Source organism: Lissotriton vulgaris, chromosome 9 (genome assembly GCF_964263255.1).
Source record: "Lissotriton vulgaris chromosome 9, aLisVul1.2, whole genome shotgun sequence".
NCBI lineage: Eukaryota > Metazoa > Chordata > Amphibia > Caudata > Salamandridae > Lissotriton > Lissotriton vulgaris.
Window position 1 is genome coordinate 1,042,251,830 of NC_141697.1, and position 21,665 is coordinate 1,042,273,494.

Below are 21,665 nucleotides of genomic sequence, written 5' to 3' on the forward strand. Positions count from 1 at the left end.
TCCCCTTAATGGATTTTGGTCTTTATGGTGGCATTTTATTTTAATATTTATTTCTATTTATATTCTATTTTTTATTTTGGTTTGGAATTTTGTTGCTTGGTATTTTGACTTTGTTACTGTTTTGGTACTGCATGCATACTTTACACATTGCCCCAAGTTAAGCCTCTATTCTCTGTGCCATAGCTACCTGTGTGTTGAGCTCAGGTTAATTTAGTGACTTTAAGGGATCACCCTGGCAAGAGATGTGATTATTCCATGAGGTTGGCAGTGACCCACCCCAAATAATAATAGCATTTCTTATATTTGTGTTAAGTGGTGGGATCCAGGACTTGTGTTTTGAAGTCCCACAGTGAATTAAGTTGAAATTAAACATTATTTTATAAATTGAAAGCAAAAATTGATTTTCAAGAGTTTTTTTGGCTTTCAGTTTTAAATTGAAAGCATTTTTGATTTTTACAAATTCCCCCTATTTTTGCACCTTACCTTTTTGGGAACATGGAGGCAGAATTGGCTAATGTGGAGAGCCTTAGCATGGCGAGTGTCTGGAAGTAATGAGGCCTGAAGCTTAACAAGCAGTCCAAGAAGGAGGATTACCACATTGCTCTCAGAGCCTGGGAGGAGGGCAGTCAGCTACAGTCCACCTCAAAGGCAAATGAGGAGGACCTCGAGGACATCGAAGAGCAAAATTAGTGTGATCTTAAACAAGCCCCAGTGCCAGGTGAACCACCTTTCCCAGGAGCAGGATCGCCTGCATTGTCCAAGGCAGAGTGGCAGTATGATTGCTCGCAGTTTGTACCCATCAGAGCTGGAGGACTGGCAGGCAGAGAGGGCCTTGAAATGACAGCTGGCAACCTTTGTCCTTGAGGAGAAAAAGTTGGCCTTGGTTACTGAGAATAAAAAAGTCAATAGCAACTATTGCACTGGAGGAGAAAAGTTTGATATTGGCATTAGAAGAGATAGCAGCCACGCTGGCCCATGAGAGGAGCCGACACAAGATGGACTTGTGATCCTGATGGGCCCCTGAGTCAAATGATGATGGTGGAACCTCTTTATGTCATGGTGGATGCCATTTATTAGTAATTTGCAGCGTGGCTATCCTGTGGATGTACATGCCCACTATTGGAGGGATACACTATTGGCTCAGATGCAGCTGACCAGATGAGGTATGCCCCTGTGAATGATGCTCTATAGACATATGTAGTTTAACTTCAGAAAGGTATCATCTGATATTTAGGTATAGTCAGAAGGAGTCACACCAGTCATGGGTGGATTTTGTGGACTCCTCTAGCAAGGCACTAGAAGGTTGGGCAAAGGGCAGTAAGGTAAAGGATTATGATGGCTGTATCATCTGATTATGCAAGAATACATCTTGAGTATTTGTTTTACCTAGTTACACCAGCACCTAGTAGAACTGACGGCACTGTGCCCAGGAAGCATGGGAAAAAGGCAGATGTCTGGCTCAGCACCAGAGTGTCTAACAAGGTACCTGACTGGAATTACAAGAAGGTAGTTCCAGTCTTCAGCATCATAAGGAAGCCAGACATAAGGATAATTCAAAGGATTTCTCAAATGGGTGTGAGAAGAGTTTTAAAGGGAGAGATCCCCATTTCACTTCTCAGCAAAGGAATTGGGTTGGTGAGAAGACACCTATGGTGGCATATCACAAGCTCAGTGTGATGACTGTTTGGCTACAGGGCATATAAAATGAGAATCAGTATGTTCCAAGACACCCTCCACCAGGAGGCAATCTTTAGGGACTACCACTGTAGAGCTGAGAGGATGTGCACCTGGCTAGTATTGGAGTGTCTACAGAGCGTATTTTATGGCCCTGAGAGAAAAAAGAAATGGTGCATAAGGCTCACATGTCTGTCAATATTTTAAAAAAACTCAGATAGTGGCCTACTGTCAATGGAAGAAAGGTGGACACTCTGCAAGACACAAGAGCCAGCATGACAATGGCAGGTGCTAGCTGGTGTCTGCAGAGTGGCTTATCCCAAATGTACTCTATCAAATGATCACTGCTGGTTCGAGCAAAAAATATTTCATACAATTGTTCTCTGAAATGGTCTCCTGACTGGTAACTCAAGTGACATTTGTATGCAAAGTGCGCCCTCATTTTCAGTTTTCTCTCAAAAACCATAAAGTTTTTTTGACTTAATTTATGCCACGGGCATGGCCTACCACCGAACATGGCTGAATGTAGTGCAGGAGATCTGCTGCCTCCCAACAATCCTGAAGCATCCATCAAGACCGGAAACATCCTTCTGCGGTGGATTGCTTAGCCGCCATGCCAGGCCCCTCAAAGTACCAGAGGTGGCACCTGAATTTCAGTGCAGTGCTATGCTCGGTCCAAAGTGCTGGGGTGGGAACCACGTGGTATCCGCGTTCGGGCCTGAGACATTCTGAAATTCCACAGGTTCTTATTGGGGCATGATCTGCTCCTACCCTTGGGCAGCTGGAGCGTTCGCAGGGCCTACCATGCCCTGAGTGTGTGAGACTGGGATCCTTTGAGTTTGTGGGCCAGGTCGGCCCCCAGGGTACTGCATCAGCCTGTGCCTGGATGCCTCTGTAGAGTGGTGGTGTGGCTCCTACAGCTGGGGGGCCACAGATTCTCATCTGAGCTGTGCTATGTGCTTTGGACACCCAGTGCAGATTTGAGACATTGGCCCATCCCCACAGCAGGTCGTAAGAGCCTTCCGCTGTGTATTGTCTTGCTCTGGCCAGCAGCCTGCTCTGGATTTGGGGTCGCTCTCAGGCTGGGCCTTGCCTTTGATGGTGCTGCCATTCAAATTGCCCTAGTTCACTGCCTCTCATGGAGATTAACTTCGGACTGGACACTTGAGCAATGAGACTGCTTGTGCCCCTATTGCCCTGCAGTGCTCTGGCTATAGGTGAGGTGGGTCTCTGGTGCCATTGGCCTCTTTGCCCTTTGTGAACCCTTCCCCTCCCTCTTGTGGAGTGCCTAGAGGGGGACAGGCTGACATTGTACTGGACCTCGCCTGGGGATCCCAAGCCATAGTGCCAACATCGGCCCATACCCCAGCCCGCTTACAACAATTCCCCATAATAACAGACACCACACAATGTTTTGTTGGAGAAAGTTGTTGCAGCTTTATTTGCATAAACATTATGCCAAAATGTTGGGTTATCTTATGGGCGATCCAGGGTCAGGCTGCCCCTCGCCACCTGCCCACCTGATGAGCCATAAACCCCCTGTGGTGTTAACTGCGGGGTGTGGTCAATTTTGTGGGAAGGGCTAGCCCCTCCCCCCAGCGGACCTCCAGTCCACCCCTTACTCACGCCCCTCCCCAATATGGGGGCGGAGCGTTGCAGGCAACCCCCAATTGCTAAGGTTCACAACCGCCCGAAGGAGTAAGGGGGCGCCGTCACTCCTCCAGGATCCCACCGTGGATCTCCCTGGGGATAATTGGCTCTTGCAGAGAGCTCTGTCCCCAGTCCTAAAGAGATAGTCAAAAACTTGGGGGTTCGACTTGATCAATCCTTGACACTTAAAGATTAGGTTAATCAGGCAACTGGATCTTGCTTTAGGATCATTGGACTTCTGAGAAGGGTATTCCCTTATCTAGCGGACTGCCATAGGAAAACTCTAGTCCAGGCATTGGTAATCAGTAGACTGGACTACTGTAATGGGCTGTTCATCTCTGCCAATGAGGAACAACTTGGTAGGCTACAGGTGGCCCAAAATACAGCGCCCAGACTAATCTTGAATGTTCCATCTAGATCCCCCTCTCGCCCTCTGTTGAACAAATTACATTGGTTGCCTATTCGCCAGAGGGTGAAATTCAAGATATGCTGTACAATTCATAAATGCCTGTCTGGTGCTGGCCCTAAGTATTTATCAGAAATTTTCAGACCTTATGAGCCAGGTCGTTCTCTGCGTTCTCAGACCCAATCGCTGCTCCAAGTACCACGGATAAAAAAGGAAAGACAGGGAGGCTGAGCTCTCTCCTATAGAGGCCCTACCCTCTGGAACTCCCTGCCTCTTACCCTTAGGCAAAATCCCAATTTGGCTACCTTTAGGAAATGCTTAAAGACTCACTTGTTCCTGACCATGTAGATATCTTTTCCCTGCCTGATGGTTTTTAATTTGGATATAGCTTTGGTAAGAACACAAGCGCGGAGATACCCCTTTGGGGGTCGAATTCAAGCGCTATATAAGCAAATAAATAAATAAATAAAAATACTGTGCTCCTGTAGAGGGTACCCTTCTGTACCTTCCAGCGTTGGATCGCCCTGTAACTCCGCCTGCAACACAAAGCAAAATAGTATAAGATATCTTCCCCCCCCTGCTGCCTGGCCGCCGTGTTCGCGGTAGGGAGGGAAAAACAGTGTCTGGGCAGCACCGCTCGCTCATCGGGGTCAAGGGGGGAGGATCTGTCCACGGGGCCAACCAGGGATCAAAGAGGGTTCCAGGCCCGCGGCCCCAGCCCATATTCCCTCGGCCCCGCCCTTCCTCTGCCGGAAGTGACATCACTGGGGACCCTCCAGGTCCCAGACACTAAAGCGCTTCCTGGGGGCTGTACCATCATGTGGCACTAAGGGTGGCCGCCCTCTTAGGTGGCCCCCTTCGTGGGCCCGGGGCAGCCTGGCATAGTGCCAACATCGGCCCATGCCCCAGCCCGCTCACAACAATTCCCCATAGTAACAGACATTATGTAAACCGCGGGGTGTTGCCAATTTTGGGGGAAGGGCTAGCCTTTCCCCCCAGCGGACCTCCAGTCCACCCCTTACTCACGCATATCCCCACTATGGGGTGGAGCGTTGCAGGCAACCCCCGGTTGCTCAGGTCCACAACCGCCCGAAGGACTAACGGGGTGCCGTCACTCCTCCAGGATCCCACCGGGGATCTCCCTTGGGGATAATTGGCTCTTGCACCCTTACTGTGCTCCTGGAGAGGGTACCCTTCTGTACCTTCCAGCGTTGGATCGCCCTGTAACTCTGCCATGGCTCTGGGTGTGGCCCCCGCCACCCCAGAGCCCCCCACCTTAGATAGTTCTTTTCTTACAACCTGCCGCTACCGATGCCTCCGCTAAATCTAGCAGGAAGAGGTCCATCCCCACTTTGGATCGGTGTATGTCCTCTTCTTCAAAGCACCCTGTGCATTTTGCATGTAGCAACTCATGCCTGACAAAACTAAAACCTCTTTGCTCTGTAAATTTTGCGCATTGCGCTGTTCACCCGCCTGCGTGAGGCCTCCATTGCCTGCCCTGACCTTGCTCCCCGCAAAGATAGCCTGGGGTAATTTTAGACCCCCTTATCTCACAGGTCCCCAGCAAGTTGCTCAATTCGCAGATGTTTTACACATTGTTTGTTATGTACACCAACCAAATTCGTCAAACACTGCAAACATGATTACACCGACTCCAGGTCACACAACAACGGCACATCAAAATTCGAGGTCAGTGCTAAACCTGCCTCTTAAGAACGTATGTCTTTCTAGTAGCAACTTGACTCCCACTTGTTTTATGTGCTCCACTGGCAAGCCTGCCCGGAAAGCCGTGGTTGCTGCACCTATTCTAAAGGAGCGGCTACAAAAGCGCTTGCCCTAGACTTTGTTGCTTGAGAAATCCAAACACACCTCCATTATGCGCTGCACTTGGTATTTGCTCAAAAGGGGTCTCCTCAGCAAGCATCAGGAGGTAACCCTCACCAGGGGGCGCAGTGCCAGGTATCTCGCAACTAGGCGCACCGGGCAGTACTTGGCAACTTTCAACCTGTTCAACAATATAACTTTTCCTGCCCCTTCCTGGTCCGTTTCAGATCTCCTCAACCTTAAAGTCAGGACCTCGCCAATGAGGACAACATCCCGATTGCACAAGTCTACTCCTGATGCGTCCTAATTGGTTCTCGCCACTAGCTCCCATTCTGAATGCACCAAAGAAGGCCAGAGCAAAAGTTGCTGAAAAGAGAGCTGCTCCAAAAGTGGAGTGAGTGGCCCTATAGACCTGGTGACCTTAAACTATGTTCATTCAGAGGCCTCCCTCGGCTCAAGCAAGGACATGTTTTCTCCTGCTCTGGACAGCAGTGCTGCCCAGCAACCAAAAACCCTTATCAGTTCTGCTGCTCCTCCGGACTGAGAAATGTATCTGCAATGTTCCTGAACCTCTCAACTAACATTGCAACGGTGCTCTGGGGATGTCTGTATTAGTGCTCCCTCCCCTCCATATCAGCACCGACAAGGCCCCTCGCGCCCTCCTGGGAATGGCTCCCTCGCGCCCCCCTGCACACAGAAAGGCCTATTTGTGTGTAGCCCATAACCTTGCATTTATTCCCGACAGTGTATCAAGGTTCTGTTGAAACATAGATTGCTTGACTGCCCCATGCACATTGCTCCGTCCCGGATATGATTTTCTCTACTCCGTTTTCGGCTGCCAAGCTGATGACTTTCCCGCTCCAACCCTGGGCAAACTAAAAGACGCTATACTGGTCTCCATATAAGCAGCTGCTGTTGCTAATGATGGTTCCATACGGAACTGGCAAACTATATGCTGTCCCATATCATTTACACCTGGTGCAGCACCCCTTGGGCCATCACATCACTTACAACCCAGGAGCAAGCCTGATCTGGCTACCCCAGGTCCATGCTGCACATGCCTTACTTTAAGGAGCTCTATCCAATGGAGCATACGTCCCATAAAATTGACCCATTGTAACCCACAGCAGTGTGTCAAAGAAGCGAACTAGGCCCCCTTACGGCTAAAAGGATGCCTCCTGACGGGCCCTAGCTGCGCTTACGGAAGTCTAGACTTGACAGTACCGTAGCCCCAGACCACCAGGCAGGCCCTCGCCCCTGCTGCGTGCAAACCCTATTGTGTGGCACAAGTACTGACCTGCAGGTACGTTCTGGAGAAGATCCCTGGGCACCCCCCTAATTACAACCATACCATTCTTCTGCCAATCTCTCCTTGTGGTTATCCCTCCTGTCACCTATGAGCTGGGGCCAGCAGTTGCATAGGTACTTGAGCACAACTGGGGCTGATGTGTAAGGGAGGATGGTAATTGCGCAACCTCTACCCTTTAACACTGCTTCTACTCTCCCGTACAAGAAGTCAGAACCGGGTTGTCACCTTGCCCCCCAAGAGCACTTTACCAGGAACAGCATGCCGGCTCCGAGACCGGAGCACCCTTGGCCATTCCTGCTTCCGTTCCCACCTGTCCTTCTCAGAAGTGGTGCCTGTGCACTTGGTCCTATTGTCCTGAAAATAGAAAAAAGGTTACACTCCAATCCTGGACGTGCTGACCCAGAACACCACACACTGGCCCAAGTGTGTTCTTCCCCTGTTCCTGCTTGGAGCCCTGGCAGGCCAGCTTGCTAGGCATGTTTTGACCAACCCGTGCGTTTCTGTCACAAATAACAAATCCATGAAAACAGCCCTTAACCAGCATTGACAGGTAAGCCTATTGCTCACTTCCATGGGTTGTAACCTGCGTGCCCCACAGCAGGGACAGTAATGACACCTGGGGAGAACCTGGGAATCCCAGACCCTGGCACACTGCCCCCAGTGTGCTATGACCCTTCTACCTGATGATATTTCAGGTGGCCCCTCAAGTGAGTAGGGCGGTTCACCCGCGCGGTTCCTGCATTTGAAACAAAAAACATCCATTAGAAGCCATGCCCCCCCCCCTCACCTACCAAATGGATTCTCTAAAAAGGGACAGGGGCCATCAGTGCCCCCCATGCTACTGAGGCCAAGCCTGTTTGTCGGAAACAAGCACTAGTTTGCCAACTCGATCGCCAGAATCAGAGCCCCTTGCTTGCGCACCAGTTGCAGTACAAAAGAACACATTCCATTATTGCACATGGGTTGCCAGATATGCCCAGACTCATCACATGTGTCAAAGACAACGTATTTCAATTGTTTCCACAGGGCATGCATGGTTTGCCCACAGTCTCCCCCTGCTTACTGACAGAACACCCCAATTATTGCCCATTAAATTAACAAATTGCCTAGGTTCATTCGATGTTTTACAAGAGAAAAACCTCCACATATTGTACAGGAAAAATCTGTTAAGTTCAGATTCACCAGATGACTACCAATGTAATACTTCCCTGGGGTGTAACCTGTGTGCCCCAGAACAGGGACAGTCCTGACACCTGGGGAGGACCTGGGTGTCCCAGACCTAAGCACACTGCCCCCCAGCGTGCTAAGAGCCTTCTACCTGTTTACAGTTCCGGTGACCCCCGTGTGAATAGGGTGGTTCTTCAAAGCGGTTCCTGCATTTGAGACATAAAAACATCTATTAGAAGCCCTGCCCCCCCTCCGTACAGCAATATGGATTCTCTACAATGAGACAGAGAGGTGGCATGCCTTCCATGCCACCGAGCCAAAGTTTTTCTGTCAGTTAAGAGAACTAGTTTGCCAGATGCAGCAATGTAGTGTCTTGAAACTAAGTGAATTATTCACATGGTAAATCTGATAATGACCAGAGCACTTTGAGTGCGTGATTGAGAGTCTCTTCTTAACTCGTCCCCTTACTATTCTTCTCTCCTTGTACTTTGAGCCTTTGTAACTTGCACACATGTCACCTTACCTCCTATGACGCACCGTTTGCTACCTCTTGTAATGTTTGATCTGAGTCAAATTACCCACGGTGCCCGTCCATGGGAGAACCAATAACTTTACCAACTGCCAAATGTAGGAAAAGCTCTATACAGTCACTGTTAATTGGACAATAAGTCCCACACCAAGCTCTCTCCCCGCGCTGTGGTTTAAGAAGTAAAAACAACAATTGATGGACAGAATGCAGAACAATGTCATACATTCACCCCAGTACAGAGATATGGGCCTAGATTCATCGTTTTTTTGCACTCCGCACCACCCCAGTTCAGACATGACCATATGCAAATCAGCCTTGACCCTGTGCCTCAAGGGAATAGTCCAGCCCGAACTGCCAAGCCATGTCTTTCCTGGACGGGAATCAAGCATCCTAGGACCGGTTTCTGGCTATCAGCCGTCTTCAGCCAGGATAGCTTGACTCCAGTGGTGTGGAGAGCATACGACTCATGTCTGAGCATACCCATCCACTCGGGGTGACAAATGCAAAAACAACAATTGATGGACAGAATGCAGAACAATGCCATACATTCACCCAAGTACAGAGATCTGCGCCTAAATCCATCGTTTTTTTGCACTCCACACCACCCCAGTTCAGACATGGCCATATTCAAATCTGCCTTGACCTTGTGCCTCATGGGAGGGGTATATAAAACACACCTGTGACACACAAATACTGCGCATTCTACACAGGGAGATGTGCTCAAGAGACATCAATCGCTCCCCATGGCACATTGCTGACACACCTACCCACACACCCCACACATTGAAACTTCTCAAACCGTAGTGGCGCACTCAACCAACCGCAGAGGCTGTCAGACACACACACATCACATTCCCACTTAACAGTGCTGTACATAGTCACACACAAAAGCTGTGCCGGAACCGCACTGCATTGTTTGTACCCCCTAGCATCCAGCCTCCTAGTCCTGGCACAATCCGGCTGCGGTTCCTAGACCCCCTGACGCCCTAGCCCCAGTAAACTAAGCCTCAGCTTACAAGCAACATACATGTAGGCCACTGACAGGTACGCAATCCGTAACTCGGACGTCCGAGTACAGAGATCTGCGCCTAAATCCATCGTTTTTTTGCACTCCACACCACCCCAGTTCAGACATGGCCATATTCAAATCTGCCTTGACCTTGTGCCTCATGGGAGGGGTATATAAAACACACCTGTGACACACAAATACTGCGCATTCTACACAGGGAGATGTGCTCAAGAGACATCAATCGCTCCCCATGGCACATTGCTGACACACCTACCCACACACCCCACACATTGAAACTTCTCAAACCGTAGTGGCGCACTCAACCAACCGCAGAGGCTGTCAGACACACACACATCACATTCCCACTTAACAGTGCTGTACATAGTCACACACAAAAGCTGTGCCGGAACCGCACTGCATTGTTTGTACCCCCTAGCATCCAGCCTCCTAGTCCTGGCACAATCCGGCTGCGGTTCCTAGACCCCCTGACGCCCTAGCCCCAGTAAACTAAGCCTCAGCTTACAAGCAACATACATGTAGGCCACTGACAGGTACGCAATCCGTAACTCGGACGTCCGAGTACCAGCCCCCACATGATAGTACCAGTTGCTTTGCAAGGGGGCATCAGATTTATGACACTGGAAAAACAGGCTTACCCTCGAATCACAGGATGTATGCGTGTCGGTTGCTGGGCATCGAACCAGATGCTACCACAGCAGATATGCCAAGGCCCAAGAGCGACAGCTCCAATGGTGTCTGATTTTATAGAGAGAAGCCACACATAACCAGGGTACACTTGGACTGTACTATTATAGAAAGTGTGTCCAACCATACTTGCTCCAGATCAAATTCTGAGGTTCCGATACGATTTGAGCCCGTGTTTTTAATATTGTCGGAAATACATAATATTAGTATCAGCGAACCGCAAATGATCCATTTAGCATATCCTGGTGTTTTCGCTATGCTACGAGCAAGAGTACTCCTGTTACGAACACATTTCCGATCTACCCATGACATCCATCTTAGATCATGGCAGCCATTTTGTGTTTCTTGCCCTCACATACGCAATAAAATCTGATCACTTCATTTCAATTAAGGACACGTAGCCTTAGCCGACGATTCACCTCTTTAGTGACACGTGCACCTTAGAACAGAACACGCTGTAGCTGCATGACTCGACAAAGGCTGCCTCCTCTGCCCGAGGCTAGTCCTGCTATACTGGTTCTTGTGGTCGTTGGCCTGATCATGATTAGGCGGCCGAAGCTGGTAGCCTTGCCCATTTACAACCCACAAACATCCCTTATCCTGCTTTTCTATCTTCTGCACCTGGCTCTGCTCCTTTCCTTCTGGGCCTTTATTAGGGGGAGGTAACGAAATTTACGATGAGGCGGTCCGGGTCTTGAATAGAAAGTTGACATGAGATTATGATGGAAAAGTGGGAACCCCTCGTTCGTAATGTTTTGACATCAGATATTGTCGACGATTCCTGTGCAACACCAAATATTTATTGTTCAGGACACAAAGGTTTGGGAATGTACTAACATGTGAAGAATTTGCCTGAAGCCCAATTTTTAGTATATAAGGAGCAACCCTCTTTGTACAAATCGAACAGGCTCCTAGACACTGCCCATGCGTAGTTTCTGTGACTTCTGTGTCCCTGCAGTAATAAACCTTGGTCTTTGACGCCACCATCGAGAAGCCCGTGTTTCTGTTTATTTGTGCACCAAGACAGGTGGAACTCCGGGGTCTTCGGGTGTTGTTCCCTGACACCTCTGGACGGAACCAAAAAGTCCAGAATGCCAATTGGCGCCCAACGTGGGGCGACGTCATTCGGTACCGGTCCAAAAGCCTGAAGAGTTCGAGAAGCTTCGTGTGAAGATTCCTGAGGGAGGGGCCCCACTTCATCGATCCCGGCATATCGCAAAAGTGGCCCGAAGTTCTCTTCCACGAGGGTTCCCGTTCGGACGGCTGCAGTGGGCCGTTGCCTTGACCGTCGCCCTGTCTTGGACCCGAGGTGCAGTCCTTAGTACGGCGAAACGTGACGGGTTTCTCCTTGGTGACGTCTTCAGTACCTCAGTTAAGTATTTAGTGATTGCTCGTTGGTTACTTCGTGAGGGTTGTTAAAATCCTTTTTTTTTTGGTTCTTGGTTTGGTTTGGTTTCGTAAGATTATCACTGGTTGTCCTGGTTACGATAATCTATTGGTTTAGTTTGGGTATCGATACATCAGTTCGCTTTTGGTAGGCCTAAGTTCTTGGTTCAAGTGCACATATCTGTTTCTTGTTTTGTTTGTTCTGTTTTACGGATTACAAAATGGTAAGTCGGAAAAATTGTATGTTGTCTTGTTTTGGTTGCAACAGTGATTCACGATTGGAGGACTTATGTCTGGTTCCTCCGATTGGGACTCCTCTATATGACTTGTATTGTAAGTTTGGTGTGGGTCCTATATCTTATAATGAGGTGTGGGTCCGCTATACGAAAAAGGATGGTGTCCTTAGTTGGCCACTGCATGGTAGTTTTGAACCCGAAATCCTTGATAATTTGGAAGCGAAATTGTTTAGGAAGAAAGCCCGGCAGGCAATGTTTGATTCTTTCCGTTATTGGCGAAAAGAATCCAAACAGAGAGAAATTAAAAGATTGAAGAAAGAACAAAAAGAGCAAGAGTTGACTCTAGAACAGGCTGTTAAGCAGCTGCAAGTCAACGAGTCTGAGAAGGCCGTAGAGGTGGCCATTAGAGAGCATAATTTAGCGATCGACAAATGCTATCTTGCCTTGCCATCGAAAACAACTAAGATCATAGAGGACCCCGAAAACGATCCTCTGTTGTCTTATCTGTTACAGTCACCTCCACCGTATGCACAAGGTGCTACGGCTCCGCCTGTACCGAATGTTCAATTGCCGGTTGAGGGACAACCTGGTATTCCTGCTCCTGCCCCTCAGAATCAAGCTCCTGTACCTCCTATAATTAATGTGAATATTCCTTCGGCACCTCCACTCCCTGGGTTGCCGGCTTCTTTACCTATACCTGTATCGCTTACACCTCCTGTTTCACAAGCTGTCTTACCTGATACTCCTACTGTCCCGCTATCTATTCCTACTGCTTCTGTGTTCTCTACATCTGCTAGTATTATGACTCCGCTTACTGTTCGTCGAAGAATCACTGATTCCGTCGCTAATATTCTGTCTCCTTTCTATAAAACCTTAATTAAGACTCCTGCCTCTGACTCTGTACAGAGACGCAGTCAGCTTCCAAGTACTGAGGAACGGGGAATCTTGGATTCCACGGCTCTTAGATGGATTTCGAAGAGTAGGAGACATAGTACGAGAGATGTACTAGATACTTTTATGCAGTGGAAGGAACCAACGCAACGATATGTTTTTGACGAGATGTGCTCTCTGTTGCGTGATGAATTAGAAGAAGATGATTCTGAATCGAACCTAGAAGAATTAATTAATGTTCAAAAAGAGTTTGCTGCAGGTATGATAGTGGGTCAAGATATAAAAGAAGCGATGGAACTGATTTTAAGTTTTAGAAATGATCCATCTCTTCGTTCACCGAGAGACTTAGAGAAAAGTAGTACGAAGCGGACTGGCCAATATCCAATGAGGGAGGTTCCTCCAATTTGGCGCGAAGCTGTGCAAGCTGACGCTATTAATGGTATCGCAGCCGCTCCGGCACAATTCCAGAGAGTGTGGATACACATTCCTTGGAAGCGAGCCGAAGTATTGGCAGTAAAACAGGCCTTGCCAGATCCGCGTAAGAATCCTGCTGGATATTATAAGGAGTTAGCACAAACAGTTGAGGCTTGTGTTATGAATCTAGCGGACATCGACATGTTATTTGGGAATGTAGTTCCGCAACCAATTTGGGCTAAAATTCGTAGGGAGAATCATCCAGTTGCCCTAGGTGGTGATTGGGCAGCTATCATTGCAGCAGATGGTCAGCAAATAGGTGGTTCCAAACCCGAACCTCTAATTGCTAATCTTCCAGGTAGGATAATCGACTTAATGAAGACTCTGATGCCCGCATTGCGCGTTAACTGGGACAAGTTGTCCGCTTGCAGACAAAAGAAAGACGAAAGTGTCTCCGACTTCTTCACGAGGTTCGAAGAGACTTTTGTAGATCATAGTGGTCAGGATATGAGCACAGAAGGAGGACAGAGATTATTCGTCGATAAATTTGTACACAACTTGCTACCAGAGCTCTGCAACAAATTGAAAGATTCCGAGAGTGCGTGGGCTGTCTCTACTACTGCGCAAATACTTGCAACTGCACAGTATTATGAAAATAGGGATAAAGAGGAGAAAGAGAAATCAGATAAGAAAACGAAAGATTTAAAAACTAAGGTTCTTTTGCAACAGGCGTATCCGCCTCGCATGAATCAAAATAATACACAGCAAGGATCGTATCAAAGGACAGATTATAGTTCTCCGAGGCCACAATATCAATGGAATCAGTGTGTGTACTGTAAGAAAGAGGGTCATTATAAGAATGAGTGTCCAGTCTTAGCGCAAAATAACGCGGCAGCAGCCCAGAGAGGTCGTGGTGGTTTTGTACAGAATTCTAGAGGTCGAGGACGAGGTGCTATGCCTCCACAAACGAATGATCGCCCTTCCAATCACTTTGATCAACGAAATGGACAGTCTGCCCAGCAAAATAGATCTCCGCAGTATCATGTTGAAGACTATTGTGAAGTGGATGAGGGATTTCAGCAAAATGGGTACTAGGACAGCCATGGACAGAGAGAGGGAGTTTTATCAGTTCCAGTGGATCAGAGTGGGCCTTATGTCGCAGTAGCAACATCAGGTGTAGTCGAACCGTTTCTGTTGGATACTGGTGCCGCAAAAAGTTCTATCATTCATGCGAAACTCCCTGGCGCACCTTTGTCCGGCTTAACGAATGTTTCTGTAGGTTTTTCAGGCGCCCCTGTTTACAACCCCATATCTGGTCCTTTGTCTATTTCTGTTGGACCGTGTCAATTGAAAGCACCTTTGATTTTGACGACAGGTTGTAATGAAAATCTGCTTGGTTTAGACTTGTTAAAACGCCTATATGCGACATTGTACTGTTCTCCGGAAGGAGTACAGCTTACGTTGGGTAAAAGAATCACCTCTCCGATGTACTTGTCAATGGATGCACTCCCGCCAGAGCTGCGTTCACTCCCTGATACTCTTTGGGCAACTGGTCCTAATGATGTAGGCCTTTTGGAAATACCACCATATGTAGTCACTTTAAAATCAAATGTAAAATTTCCACGAATTCCCCAATACAAAATTTCTAGTGAAGGTGAACGTGCACTTTTATTGATCGTATAAGATTTGATTAAGAAAGGTGTGGTTGAAGAAACTAGAGGAAATGTCTGTAACAGTCCTGTATTACCAATTTTGAAACGTACTGACCCGACAAAGCCTCCAGTATATAGGTTTGTCATTGATCTTAGAGAGGTTAATACGATTGTGGTCCCACAGTTCCCTGTGGTTCCAGACATTACTGCCCTGTTAACATTGATTCCTGCAACAGCCACATGGTTTTCAGTCATCGACTTGAAGAATGCCTTTTTCAGCATTCCGATAGCCGAGGAAAGCAGGGATATTTTCGGCTTCTGTCTAGGAGGTCGAAGCTTCAGGTTCAAACGCGCTCCACAAGGCTATTGTGAGAGTCCGTCCATTTACAGTCAGGCATTAAAAAGTCAGTTAGATTCTTTTGTACTTCCTCAAGGTTCTGCCCTAGTACAGTATGTAGACGATCTTCTAGTGGCTGCCGATGACAAGGAAACTTGCAAAGCAGCTACGATTTCGTTATTGCATCATTTGTCCAATTTGAATCACAAGGTATCACCTTCGAAAATGCAATACTGCTGCCAAGAAGTGACCTACCTAGGTCATCTCTTGTCAAAGGAGGGAAGGAAGTTGACCCCAGAGAGAATAAAAGCAATTACTCAGATGAGTGTTCCCCGCACTCAGAGAGAAGTACGTGCCTTTCTAGGTATTACCTCTTACTGTAGGCAGTGGATCCCAAATTTTTCTCTTTTAGCGAAACCATTGGTAGCTTTGACTGGGAAAAGTGTTCCGAGTCCGGTGCCATGGTCTGATGAATGTCAGGAGAGTTTTTCTGAGTTACGAAAAGCATTGTGTTCAGCTCCTGTATTGGGTACTCCCGATTACAGCAAACCATTCACGCTCTACGTTCACGAGAGAGAAGGTTGCGCGTTGAGTGTTCTGACACAGAAATTTGGTGATAAACAACGCCCCTGCGCGTATTTTTCATCAACATTGGATCCGGTAGCTAGAGCGTTACCTAGTTGTTTGAGAGCTACAGCGGCAGCTGCGGCTTCCATTCGACAATCTGCTGGTTTGGTGATGAATAACATGTTAGTGGTTATGGTTCCTCATGCTGTGGATACACTCATGAACCGAACCAAGACACAACATCTTACCAGTGCGAGATTATCTGGCTACGAGTTGACACTGCTAGCAAGTCATATTCAAATCAAAAGATGCAATGTATTGAATCCAGCAACATTGTTGCCGACTAATCAAGAGTCGAGTGATTCCGAGCCCCATGATTGCTGTTTTAGAACTGAGGAAGAGACAAAAGGACGAATTGATTTAAAAGACACTCCGTTGTCAGATCCAGATGGCACGTTGTATGTGGATGGGTCATGTTTTAAATTGGAGAATGGTGATGTGACTGCTGCTTATGCGGTAACGACTTTGAGAACGATTGTGGAGACTGCAAGAGTGAGTCAGAATTCTGCCCAAGCTGCAGAATTAATAGCTCTAACAAGAGCGTGTGTTTTAGCTAAGGGAAAGAGAGTGAATGTGTTCACAGATAGTCAGTACGCGTTTGGCGTGGCCCATAGTTTTGGCCGTTTGTGGAAAGAAAGAGGTTTCATTACGTCCCATGGGACTAAGATTCAACATGGTCAGCTAGTTAACGACTTGTTGGAATCTCTAACCTTGCCGATTGAAGTTGCAATTGTGAAATGCAGTGCTCATAAAGCAATCACGGATGATGTTGGTCGGGGGAATGCTTTTGCTGATGAAACTGCTAAACAGACAGCTAGAGATATGATGAGTAGAATGTATGTTGCTACGTCTGCAAGATGGATTTCCGAGTCTGGAATGTGTGAGGACACAGTGGAAAGTGTGAAAGAGATTCAGAAAGAGGCAACTGAGGAGGAAAAACGTGCATGGAAAGAAAGTACGGGCAAGTTGGATTCAAGTGGGTGTTGGATTGATTTGTCGGAACAACAGCGTTGGATGTTGCCTGATGCGTATGTGCTTGCAGTGGTGACAATGGCACATGGAGTAGCGCATATAAGCTCTAAAGGAATCTGTAAGATGTTGGCTCCAGTTTGGAAGAATGATGGGATCAGTAAATGCGCAGAAATAGTGGTGAAAAATTGTATGGTATGCCTGATGCATAATCCTGGCAAGGGAACCCCAACTCCTGCTGGTCACTTCGCTCCTCCTTCCTGCCCCTTTGAAGTAATTCAGTTAGATTTCATACACATGGATCGTTGTAACAATTTAAAATACGTCCTGGTGGTAGTCTGTGCATTCTCCAGATGGATCGAAGCATATCCACTGAAGGACAATACTGCCCTATCAACTGCCAAAATTCTTCTCAAAGAATATTTCCCTAGGTATGGAATGCCACGGATTGTATGGTCAGATAACGGAAGTGAGTTTATAGGGAAAGTTATGCAGAGTGTGTGTGCCGGTTTGAACATTAAACAAAAGTTCCACAGTGCAAACCATCCCCAGTCTGCTGGTTTAGTCGAGGGCTACAATGGCACCCTCAAACTAAAACTAGCTAAAATACAGGCATCCACGGGTTTATCCTGGCCAGACGCACTACCCCTGGCTTTGTTATCCACAAGAGCGACTGTGCATTCTAGAGTAGGGCTTAGTCCATACGAAATTGTTTTTGGCCGTCCTGCGAATGTTTGGGGAGTGCCTAGGCCAAAAGAGTTTTGTTCTTTGGAATATCCGATGTTGATCGATTACCTTTACGACTTGACTGCTAAATTGAGCCTTATTCACCAACAGGTTTTCGATGCATTGCCAAAGCCTCCGGAGAGTCCAGGTCATCAGCTGAAACCCGGTGACCACGTTGTGGTACGAAATTTCGCGAGGACGAAGAACCTTCAACCCAAGTTCGTCGGCCCCTTCCAGGTGCTGCTTGCAACAAGAACTGCTGTTCGTGTAGCTGGTCGCAAGCACTGGATTCATGCAACACATGTCAAACGTGTGCCTTTGCCACTTCCATACGACGACTGGGTTAAGAAGGGAATTGGTGCCTCTGAATGCGAGCAAATACCAAAATTTGTCCCTTTTAGCGATGCAGAAGTGATAACTGACACTACGAACTCTGACTCTCCTCCTGAAAATACTTCTTTGACTCCTGAACACTTGCCCCCTGCATCAGAAGAAAGTCTGCCATCTGACATTGCGAACTTTACCGACACTACACTGTTTCCTGATCAAACGATTCCTGCAAAACTAAGATACAATTTACGACCTCGTAATATGGACAAATAAAGCAGGAAACTGCCAATTTTCTACACTTTTGAAATTTTAACACTTTGCCTTCAGCCAGGAAGTTTGCTATTGTTCTATTGTTTTCAATTGCCTTGCCGTCTGGGTAGCCGTAGGGTCGTGGCTGTGTGCCTAGTTGAATCTGCAGGGATCAGACACAAGGTCGATCTTTCCGTTAGTTCTGGGAACTCCCAGGGCTGATAGAGGCATTTTCATCTACGTACACATCATCAGTGGTCGCGAGCGGATTGTAGAAGATGGAGCTTCCTGTGCTGCAACGAGAAAATGTGATTTATGTTCGCAGAAACAGACTTTACAGAATTCTTCATAGCAAATACTTTTTGATGCAATGTGCCATTACATTTTTAATTGTTTTAATAACGTTGGTGGGTGGAATCGTCTTTGGTATAAATTTGATCTTTGTGCCAGTAACTACAGTACCTCCCCTTGATCCTGCTACTTCTACTGTTTCTTCTATGCACTCTTTTCACTCGTTTCCTGAACATGAGCAAGCTCGACGCTCAGAATTTATCAATAACACTTTTGTACAGCTCTTGCACCAACACCAACTGGTAGTTAACACTACAGACTGCTGGGTGTGTGGCTTGATACCCCACACTATGGATAAAGGTATTCCCTATCTGGTTTTGCCTTTCAGCTATAATGGATCATTTCAGGCCTTTCAAACCATCTTTGCTTATGCCCTTGAAACCTATCCTCCGCGTCCACCACGTTCACTAAATATAACTCTGTCAACAAAGCTTTAGTCCAGGGTATTATTGATATGATCAAGGATGTCAATAACACTCCATCTTACCCTAGAGACGAATTACAAGTATATTTGAGTTGGAATTCTTCAGAGTATCGCCTTAGTTTGGGAGAAAGCAAGCGTAAAAGCTCAACTCCAATCTGGGTTGTACCTCACCGAGGTCAGGTCTGTTTGCAAGGTAATGGGAGAAATCCAAGAGCTCAGCTAGGGAGGAGTGAGTGTGTCGAAACTTACGTGTTTCCGTCTAACTCCTCCCCTGCTTTTCTCACTGCTAGGGGTACCTACTTCATCTGTCAAGACAGAGCGTATACGTGGTTGCCTGCTGACTTTTCAGGGTCATGTTATATTGCTCGGTTGTTGCCTCCAACATACACTGCTTCATCTGATTATCACAAAACCAGAGTAGCAAGAGGTGTCTTCAGCAAGGAAGATACTGCTGGTCAGGAAGCTGGAGACTTCTTCAAAGGTTTCCTTCCGTTCTGGGGGCCTATGGCCAATAGTAGAAACAACATACGTCAGCTAACACGGGTAGTTGAATCTACTATTACCGAAACTGCTGGTGCCCTTAGCAACTTGACAGCTGAGCTTCAGGCGGATAGACTCATGACGTTGCAGAACCGTATGGTTCTAGACGTAATACTTGCAGATCGAGGTGGGGTATGCAGAATGATCCAATCGAGCTGCTGTGTCTTTATTCCCAATAATGCTCCAACAGTTTATGAGGCGATCTCTAAGCTCCACAAGATTTCCGACTCTATTCATGTAGACAAGGGAAACTGGTCCTTCATGGAGTGGTTTTGGACTCTGATATCAGCGTGGGGATGGAAGGTTCTAATGGTCGTTGGTGTCATCTTAGTATTCCTATTCTCATGTTGCCTGATTATCCAGTGTGGTCCAGCTTTGTGTAGTCTTTGTGCTGCAACCTGTTTTAGAAAACCACCTGCGTTTGGAGAAAAGGCGCGAGAAAGGATGATGATACAACAACATGTCACTGACCTGATGAGCATAGAACTAGATTCTGACATAGACTGAGTAATTGCCTATGTAAGGGCAAAAGGAGGGTCTGAGGTTCCGTGACGATTTGAACCCGTGTTTTTAATATTGTCGGAAATACATAATATTAGTATCAGCGAACCGCAAATGATCCATTTAGCATATCCTGGTGTTTTCGCTATGCTACGAGCAAGAGTACTCCTGTTACGAACACATTTCCGATCTACCCATGACATCCATCTTAGATCATGGCAGCCATTTTGTGTTTCTTGCCCTCACATACGCAATAACCTCTGATCACTTCATTTCAATTAAGGACACGTAGCCTTAGCCGACGATTCACCTCTTTAGTGACACGTGCACCTTAGAACAGAACACGCTGTAGCTGCATGACTCGACAAAGGCTGCCTCCTCTGCCCGAGGCTAGTCCTGCTATACTGGTTCTTGTGGTCGTTGGCCTGATCATGATTAGGCGGCCGAAGCTGGTAGCCTTGCCCATTTACAACCCACAAACATCCCTTATCCTGCTTTTCTATCTTCTGCACCTGGCTCTGCTCCTTTCCTTCTGGGCCTTTATTAGGGGGAGGTAACGAAATTTACGATGAGGCGGTCCGGGTCTTGAATAGAAAGTTGACATGAGATTATGATGGAAAAGTGGGAACCCCTCGTTCGTAATGTTTTGACATCAGATATTGTCGACGATTCCTGTGCAACACCAAATATTTATTGTTCAGGACACAAAGGTTTGGGAATGTACTAACATGTGAAGAATTTGCCTGAAGCCCAATTTTTAGTATATAAGGAGCAACCCTCTTTGTACAAATCGAACAGGCTCCTAGACACTGCCCATGCGTAGTTTCTGTGACTTCTGTGTCCCTGCAGTAATAAACCTTGGTCTTTGACGCCACCATCGAGAAGCCCGTGTTTCTGTTTATTTGTGCACCAAGACAGGTGGAACTCCGGGGTCTTCGGGTGTTGTTCCCTGACACCTCTGGTCCTCTTTGTCATTTAATTCTATGCCAACAGACAATCTGTAACAGACAATCTGTAATCAGAAAAAACACGTTAGCCTCAAACCACACCCGTTTCACGTTACATCTGCCCACTGACCCCAGTGTGCCGACACTTGTTTACCCATGGTCACACCCGTGACTTTCAACAAGGCGTGGCCCGGCATCCTTTCCCGAATTGTAGCCTGCATGGACATAAAGCAAGACGTAAATAGCTCCACCCTGCCCAACCCACACCCCCTACCAGGCACTGGGGGGATGGACAGGCTAGGAGAAAATGCACTGAACATATTCACATGGTTTTGCTTTATTTCTGCCATCGCATCTGTATTATTGCCAAGTAACATCGAACCTAACGAAGTGTGCAAGAAGGCCTATACCTGGCTCTTGTGATAGACATCCACCTCAGCAGTAACCTAGCATGTGTACATAGAAACGCTTCCACTTGCCACTGTTCATCTAACTTTAACCCTTACCGACTCTAACGAACACCTGTGACCCCAGTGCAACCCCAGCTAAGAAACTTCTATGTGAAGCGCCCTGACAACTTTGAGTGGTGTTTTCACTAATAAACTCATAAGTAATGACCTACGCTCCAGCTAAGCCGCAACGTTTGTTCTTGAGTTAGAGTGTCCCTCATTAATTGGTACTGTACCTCTACTTACACTCTACTCCCTTGTGACCTGCACACAAGTCACCCCTTCCTCCTGTAATGCACTGCTTGCTACCTCTTGCATCCCCGTAATGTTCACCATTGTCACCCCTGCCTCAAACAATGTCAC